The 8111-nt window shown below is 36.2% G+C and overlaps 1 protein-coding gene across 1 annotated transcript in view; it reads left to right on the forward strand.

The window, feature by feature from the left end:
• Window positions 1-8111, forward strand: part of LOC107037805 — a 150512-nt gene that overhangs the window by 34246 nt on the left and 108155 nt on the right. The window contains exon 2 of the mRNA XM_015256558.2: window positions 6245-6271. The gene's annotated coding sequence lies outside the window, so the exon portion shown is untranslated. The remainder of the gene's footprint in view (window positions 1-6244; window positions 6272-8111) is intronic.

The raw sequence follows: 8111 nt of genomic DNA on the forward strand, positions 1-8111 counted from the left end.
GGGGGGGGGGGGGGGAGGCCTTACAGCTCTCTCGCAGCCGACTGCAGTCTTTCATCTGCTGTAATCTTGTGGGATGTATAGTTCTCCCTGTCACTCCGCTCTTCCAACCCTTCCCTTCCCCCTCCGGGAGGGGGGGAGTAGATACTGCACTCGCACTCGTCGATCATTGATCTAGCCTGGTGGCGCTTTTATGAATCCTGATGGCGGCTCGGTCTGGATCGGAGTGAATGCGCTCCAACGGGAGTTGCTGGGAGGAAAAGAGGCTGCATCTGGCCGTGATACACTTATTCTTATGGTAAATCTTGCTCGACGTGACCTTGGCCGAGGATTATTCAACAAATTGGGGGGATGGGGTTTTTGCTAGTGAGAAGAGGAGCGAATTTTGTGGGGTTGTGGTTGTGTATGGAAACACTCTCTGATAATTCTTTGATATAACTAACTTTTTGTCATTCCGGACGTAAGGCAGAGAAAACGGAAAACGGAAAACGGAATGGCAAAAAATATTAGTTCGTCATACGGCCAAAATAGTATATTTCGTCATTAGGCCGAAAAAAACTTTTCTGGAGAATATGAGGTTTGCAGCACGAGCCGAAGGCAATCATATTCGTCAGAAAAGTTTTTTTTTGCCGTATGACGAACAATATTTTTTGTCGTGACGGCCGTAGGCAGAGATTCACGGACGCGAAGCAAAGCGGAGCGTCCGTGAAACGCTCCCTTACGACCGGAATGACAAAAAAAACTAATTGTTAAAATAGTATATGAGATCTACGCCAAATCAGCAGGACAGAAAAGTTGATGCTGGGGATTTTCGCCTCAATTTTACGCCGAAAAGATGGCGATTAGACATAAATGGAAAAAGAAGAATATTTTGTTATCGATATTTTGAAAAATATGGATAATTGACAACGTTTGCATGAATAATAGCGATTTTCGGTTATTTTCAATATTTGTCTCAATGACAAAATTAATAACCGCCGAACTACGGCCGAAGACAACCTCGAATTGGCGACAAAATTCTGGACATTTTGTCGCCAATTAGAGGTTATCTTCGGCTCTGGAAGAAGCCCTCGAATACTGCGCTCGGCTTGGCCAAAATCCAAAATCCAAAAAATTCTCTGCCGAATAACCCTCGACCTTTAAAATTAATCGCAATATTTCCCTCAAGCTTCCCTGCGAACAAACAAAAGTGTCAAGTTTTGCAGGAAAATTTTTAGCCTGCGAAACTTGACACTTTCCTTTGTTTTCAAAGCAACTATCGAGAAATATTCCGATAATTTTGAAGGTCTCGGGATATTATAACTGACAATTTTTGCTGAAAATTTCAGATTAAAAAAAATAGCTTCTTGAGTAAGTAACGATTCAAAAAACGTTTTCTCGTATACACCCCGTCAAACTGAAGATAATATTATGTATGAAGTCACATTTTGAAGGGTTCTTCATGTTCTTTGAGTGCGCCAAAGGGCAATTTGATAGCTTGAAATTCCACAGAGATATTGGGGCCAATTTGTAAATGAAATTATTTTGGCAAAAACTATAAATTTTCAAAAAATCATAACCCTTCCAATTATCCATATTTTTTAATTGTTCTATTCTCAAAATTTTTGTCTAATCGTCATCTTTTCAGAAAATGATTTTTTTGAGATTACAGAAAAGATGAAAAATGTAGAGAAAATCTTTGAAAATCAGAAAAAAACTAAAAAATGCAACTAATACGAAAATTATTGTCAGTGTCGCACTTTTGTGATGAATAATTAAGAAGAAAAATTAGACTATTCAAAGTCTAAATGATAGAATCATTACAAAATCAGATTCAAAGGGCGCCCGTAAAGTTTCATTACAAATATTGAACTGAACTTGAACGAAGAGACGTTTAAATTATTCAGATATTTTTAATGCTGAAATCAACGCGTAAAATTACATATACTGAGGAAAAACTAGTGCAGAAGATCATTAAAATAATCGCATCTCCATCGATGGAGAGATTACGCTCTTCATATGCGTGTAGACAATCCACTTTTGGATATCACATGATTACTTCTCCACGCTTGAGAAATTGAGAAATTACAAACAGACGTCATCCAATTAATTAATCGATTGGTAATGAAGAAAAACTGCATTTCAGGGAGATTTCTAATAACTTCAACCATTGATTCATAAAAATATCAGCAGATTACTGGTTAATGACTGTATCAATTTCATTTGAGTTTGAAATAATTTGCCGATTGAGTTGTGAAAAAAGATTTAGAGTTGAATGAAAATAAAAAGAGGCATCCACATAACCTTCCACGCTAGACTGATTATCTTGGGCGGTATATTTCCGCGGCGTTAATTGGTCCGGAGAAATCTCCCGAGTCTTTTCTTTCCGGAAGTCGGTAGATACTGCAACAGAGTTTGTGAGTACACAATTTGCGGAACATGAGCTGTTGCAGAATATTTACTCTGTCGTATTTTTACAATAGAAAAATTAGTGTCTGAAATTAAGTTCTTTTTGTCCCTTTTGCTTTTTTAAGACGTTTTTATTGAAAAATTCAGTTATTTTCAGTGTCTCAAATTGAGTTTTGTTTCAAACTTCCGATCAATGGTCGACAATGTTGCATGACAAGAGCCAATTATTATTTCATCTCTAGTATATTACGTAAATGTCTCTCTATATTATAAAAATCCAAATCGACATCTGGCGATAAAAATTTGGTATCCGAAATTAAGACTCCGCAATTAAGGGTCACAAGAGTCAGAATAAGGGTTATGAGGGTGAGTATAAACGTCGCGGGTGTAACTAAGGGTCATAAGGGTTTGAATAAGGGCCCTCGTGACCCTTTAATTATGAATAATAAAAAATGAATAAATAAAAAATAAAAATTGTGACCTTTATTTATTTTTTAATAATAAAAAATAAATAAAGGGTACAAGAATAAAGGTTACAAGGGTCTAAATAAGGGTTATGAGGGCCTGAATAAGGGCCACAAGGGTCAGAATAAGGGTCACGAGGGTCACAATAAAGATCGCAAGGGTCAGATTAAGGGTTATGGAAGTGAGATTAAGGGTCGTAAGATTAAGAGCTACGAAGGTCAGATTAAGGGCTCAAATAAGGGTAACAAGGGTTAGATTAAGGGTCTAAATAAGTGTCAGAAGGATCAGATTAAAGGTCACAAGGGTCAGAGTAAGGGTTCAAATAATGGATATGAGGGTAAAAAACTAAGGGTCACCGGGGTGAAAATGAAAGTCACGAGGGTCCGATTAAGGGTCCAAAGAAGGGTGACGAGGGTAAGATTAAGGGCCACAAAGGTCAGAGTAAGAATCGCGGGGGTCATAAGAGGGGAGGCGAGCAGAGGGCGTAGCCCTCGAGTTTTTTACTATTAATAAATCTTTATTTGATTCAAATAAATTCTTCATTTAAGTATTACCGAGTAGTTTTTTTTTCAAATTGAATAGAAATTTATATTCGATGTTCTGTTTATATTAAGTAAAAATGTTTTTAGTATTAATAAATGTTTATTTAGCAATAAACAAAACTCGAAAAAGTCATCACGAATTTAGCCGTTTCGACACATTTTTACGTCTACTGTGCTAAATCAAGACGTCTTGAAGACTAGTTTTTACAGTGCATGTAAAAAGATGATGATTTCACGTTATTCATATGCATTGAACATTAATTCATACTGACAAATAGACGATTCATTGGGTGAATGGGGTTGTCTTCCTTCGCGAATGATTTCTAAATACGCGAATAGCTGAGTTTATTCCGAACAAATTACACATGAACAAACATCTCTAACATGAAAGCTTGTAATCATTCAATTAAGAATGCGGCTGCTATGTTTTCCGTCGTGTTAGCTAGAATTACCGGATGTTGTTACGAATTCTTCATTAAATACCAAGATTTACCGCTGCTATTATTTTAATACGTCGGCTCATTCTCGCATTGCTAACGCGGTGCTACATTTATTACCTGTTGCAATAGACCATCTGCCCTGTTCACTTCTCATTGTTGCGAATTATATGTTTTTTTTTTTTTCAATTTTACGATTTTTCGTTCATGCAAAAGCGTCGGGTGCAGGTGCGACTAGTAGAAAATAGAAATATCCGGGCGTTTATTAGGAATTATTATAATGAACTTTACACCACATACGCACTAATGTACCAAGAACTTGTCGGTGCTTTCGCTACGAGTTTTAGTTTTAATTAATGAGCCAAAGTCTCACGAAGTCTAAGAACTTCCTTGAGAACTGAGAGCAACGGGGAAAATCAAATGGGTGCATTCGCCTCTTCTCCATTTCGAGACTGATGTTTATTGAATTTTATGGTTTATATGATGAGGTTAGGGAGAGTATTGAGCGTTCTATATTACCTCCACAGTTCATGAATTGCGATTTTATTGAAAACAATACGGAAATGAATTTCATGATTACGTTCATCTACTTTGTGAGTGAGATTGCAGTTATGGTGCTATTGGAATATTTACGTGTGCACTAATAAAAAAATTTCACTTGAAATTCTAGTAAAAAGCGAATTCCAAATAGGTGTGAGGATGTTGGATTTATTTTAATTTCCTCTCATTTTAATTGATTTGATTTTTTAGCCAATATAAATGAATTGAAATGCTCAATTTAAATTTTTAATTTGATTTCTTAAGGCTTTCCGAGGAATCTTACAGTTTGGGGCAGACCATACTATAGATTCAACCAGTTTCAATCATCAAATTTGTCAATTAAATGGGGCGTGACAAAAATTGGAAAAAAATGATGAATATTCAACGTTATTCAAATTACATTTTGCACTGAATTATCTTTTCATTTAAACTTTCGGAAATTTGATTTTTTTAGGCATTCAAGCGAGTTCTGGTAAAATTCTGATTATGAACAACAAATGTTTTTTATGCTCGTAATTATACCTCATACTGTTCTACGTAAATGAATGGAAAAATTAATGGTTGAATCTCACGGCAAACGGCAAAGTGTTGCAGTCATTTGTAAATAATAAAAATGTCAATTTTTCAAAGGAGGTAAATCATTCTATCAATTTTTTTTCTATATAATGCGAATTCTGCAACATACCCAAGAATATTGGGCGGCGCGAGCGAAGCGAGCGGAAGGGGGGAGGGGGGAGCCGCCTAGTTGAAATAATTTTTTTCAACATCAATATTACACATATTAGCCAGCATTGCCGCAACGTTAAAAGTTTTTACCTTTCCCTGAATCTTGGTTTCCAAATGAATTTTTTCAACAACAAATAATATTTTAAATCACAATTGGATTCATTTAAACAATTCAAATTTCATTTAAATAATTTTTTCAGTTATCGTAAAAAAACTGATGAATTCCTGAGGTCAAAATTAGTTATCCTGACGCAAAAAATAGAAAAGTTTGGATTTAACGAGTATAATGCTTTCATTCGGAAGCAACAATGTGAACTAATACTAGAAATCTCATAAAAAATTACCAAAGAATTTCTACGACGAAATCAGAATGCTCAACGTGCATGTAATGCCCCGCTCGCTTCAGCCGTTTTTATTATTTTTCAATTGCAGGCAGACATTACCGTTTGTAATGATTATGACATAATGGGCACAATAAAAACGAAAGGGAAGAGAAATGCGTTATAAACGTGATTTTTACGGGGTTTAATAGCATTGTGTGATTAAAATGTATCCGAGAATTGCTAGAAAGTCATGCTAAGGGTCTAGGGTAATCCCGCACAGAGGGAGAATTAACGAACGTACAAAAGGGGAATCCGAGGCACATGAAAATGCGAAAGTGGAGAGTATGCGCAACTTTCGAATGAGAAACGAGAATGATTGCGTTTTATTCGAGAATGGCATGACGCGAAATATACCAGACAGGTGGCCCGATTGGTCGAGTCATTCATTTCGGTGGGGTAAAAAAAAGAGAGGACTGTCACCTCTGCCTCAAGCTCAACCATGTAATGAAACATTCAGTTGTTTTCTTTTTCCTCTGATCTTCCTGTGGTACCCTGTGACGATGGCATTCGCATGGGGAGACAAGTGAGCCCCCCCGGGGCGTTGGCCCTATGTGGGTCAGTCATGTATTAATACGAAAGTCGCGGCATACTCTTCCTCCTCGGTGTTATTAACGCTGCGGATCTGGGAAAGACTTTCCTGGCCCCTGGGGACTTGCATTGATGAATATACGTTGGCCGAATTTTTAACCATTTTTTTGCGTCAGAGAAGGCTTTCGGAGAATTTAAGAAATTTGATTTTGATGGCTTGTAATTTTTTTTGTTTCAGAGTAGCTGATGGGGTTCATCGGTGTCGGTGAGTTGAAATAGTATTCTTGGTGGATTTACTTATTTTGGATGTGTGGGGTTAGTGAAAAATTGAAATTTCACATTTCAGTGAAAATTCAATGAAATTGCAAATTTAAAACAGGTCACATTTATTTGATATTTCTATAGAAGAATATTAATGATTTATTGAACTGAAATTGGGAGGTTCCTTGGAATTTCAGTGAAATTATTATGAAATCAATTTTTAAAACGGTGGATTATAAAAATTTTATTCTCTATTTGGAATAGCTCTTCTTAAGGCTATCCAAGTAGTTCGTTGAATATTCCAGAAAATATTTTATTAAATTGTACACTTCGTATCCAAATTTGACTAGCGCCAAATGTTGATGCCCTTTATCCTGTCAAATTCAATATTCCTTTTTTTAATTAGTTGTTTATAATCATTCTCATTGCAAAAAGCATACGACCGATGAGAATCGTATGTCCCAAATTATCATCTGTTACATTCTCGAATTACAATTCAATTCCTTCTAGAACACAGTTTAAAGTGTGACTTTCTGGAATTCAATGTTTGGAGATACTCTGGTAAAAGTGCGTGCCCACACTGTTATCAATTTCTAGTTAGTTCACACGGTAATTCAATTAATCTGTTGTTCATCTCATCAATATAATTCCGTCCTTAGGATATTGTCATCTCGTGTTTTCAGCACCAAATTGAAAATTAAAACTTCATTTGGAATATTCAGTCACAGAACGTTGATTCTGTATTTATTGACCCCCTGATGCCAATGAAACCCTCGGAGGTGACAGAAATGGGGAAAAAAATTTTTTCATTTTCACGTGGGTCAAGGGTGAAAGTCGATTTTCGCCAAAATTGAATTTTTTCGCCAAGTGAAAGTTGATTCTGTATTTTCTAACAATTCTGATGCCAATGAAACCCCCGAAGGCGCGACAAAAGTCGAAATAAAATTTTTTTTTTCACCCCGAGCCAAAGAGTCAGATTTTCTGTTTTTCCAGAGGGAAAGTCGACTTTCGCCAAAATCGAATTTTTTAGCTGGGTGAGCGTTGATTCCAACTATTTGAGCGACGGGCTATTCAGAACTCTCAAAAGTATGTGAAAAAAGTGAAAACTGAAAAAGTTTTTTTTTTCCAAATTTTCAAAGGGTCAGATTTTCGGTTTTTCCCGGGGAAGGTCGACTTTCGCCAAAATCGAATTTTTTAGCCGGGTGAACAGATCCGATCAATTAGCCCCTCATGTATAGATATTCCAAATTTTTATTTTTTTCCTCATTGAAGTAGTTTTGAAGAAAATTGCGAGCTAATAAAAAACATTTGCTAGTTAGTACTTTTTTTAAAATAAATTTTTGAAAAATCACCTCTGAAAAAAAGGGGGTTATCCCCTCTATTTCATTATTTCCAAAAAATTTTATCACCAATCGATAGAAAATTGTTTGAAGATTTTTGCGAGTCAAGAAAAAATCGTCAATGCAATCCTATTATTGTGTAAATTAACAATTCCAATTTCAACTGAAAACCAGAGTTGATGACCAGAGTTTGTAACAGAGATGTCAGACAAGATATGAATGTTTTTTTTGGCTCAAATGAAAGAGTGGGTCGAGAAATGGCGTGCAGAAGTCTTTAAAGATGACAAATCTCTCTAAAGATGATGTCTGTTTTCAATTGAAAAGCGCAATTGTGACAACATTTTCCAGTGGGTTCTAGGAGTCTCCCCTGGTTCAACACCATCTTTAGAGGTCCTAGCACGCCATTTCTCGACCCGCTCTTTCGTTTGAGCTCAAAAAAACATTCATATCTTGTCTGACATCTTTGCTATAAACTCGGGTCTTCAACTCGGGCTTTCAATTAAC

The sequence above is a fragment of the Diachasma alloeum genome, unplaced genomic scaffold (assembly GCF_001412515.2).
Source record: "Diachasma alloeum isolate Michigan unplaced genomic scaffold, Dall2.0 Dall_scaffold_00271, whole genome shotgun sequence".
Classification (NCBI taxonomy): Eukaryota; Metazoa; Arthropoda; class Insecta; order Hymenoptera; family Braconidae; genus Diachasma; species Diachasma alloeum.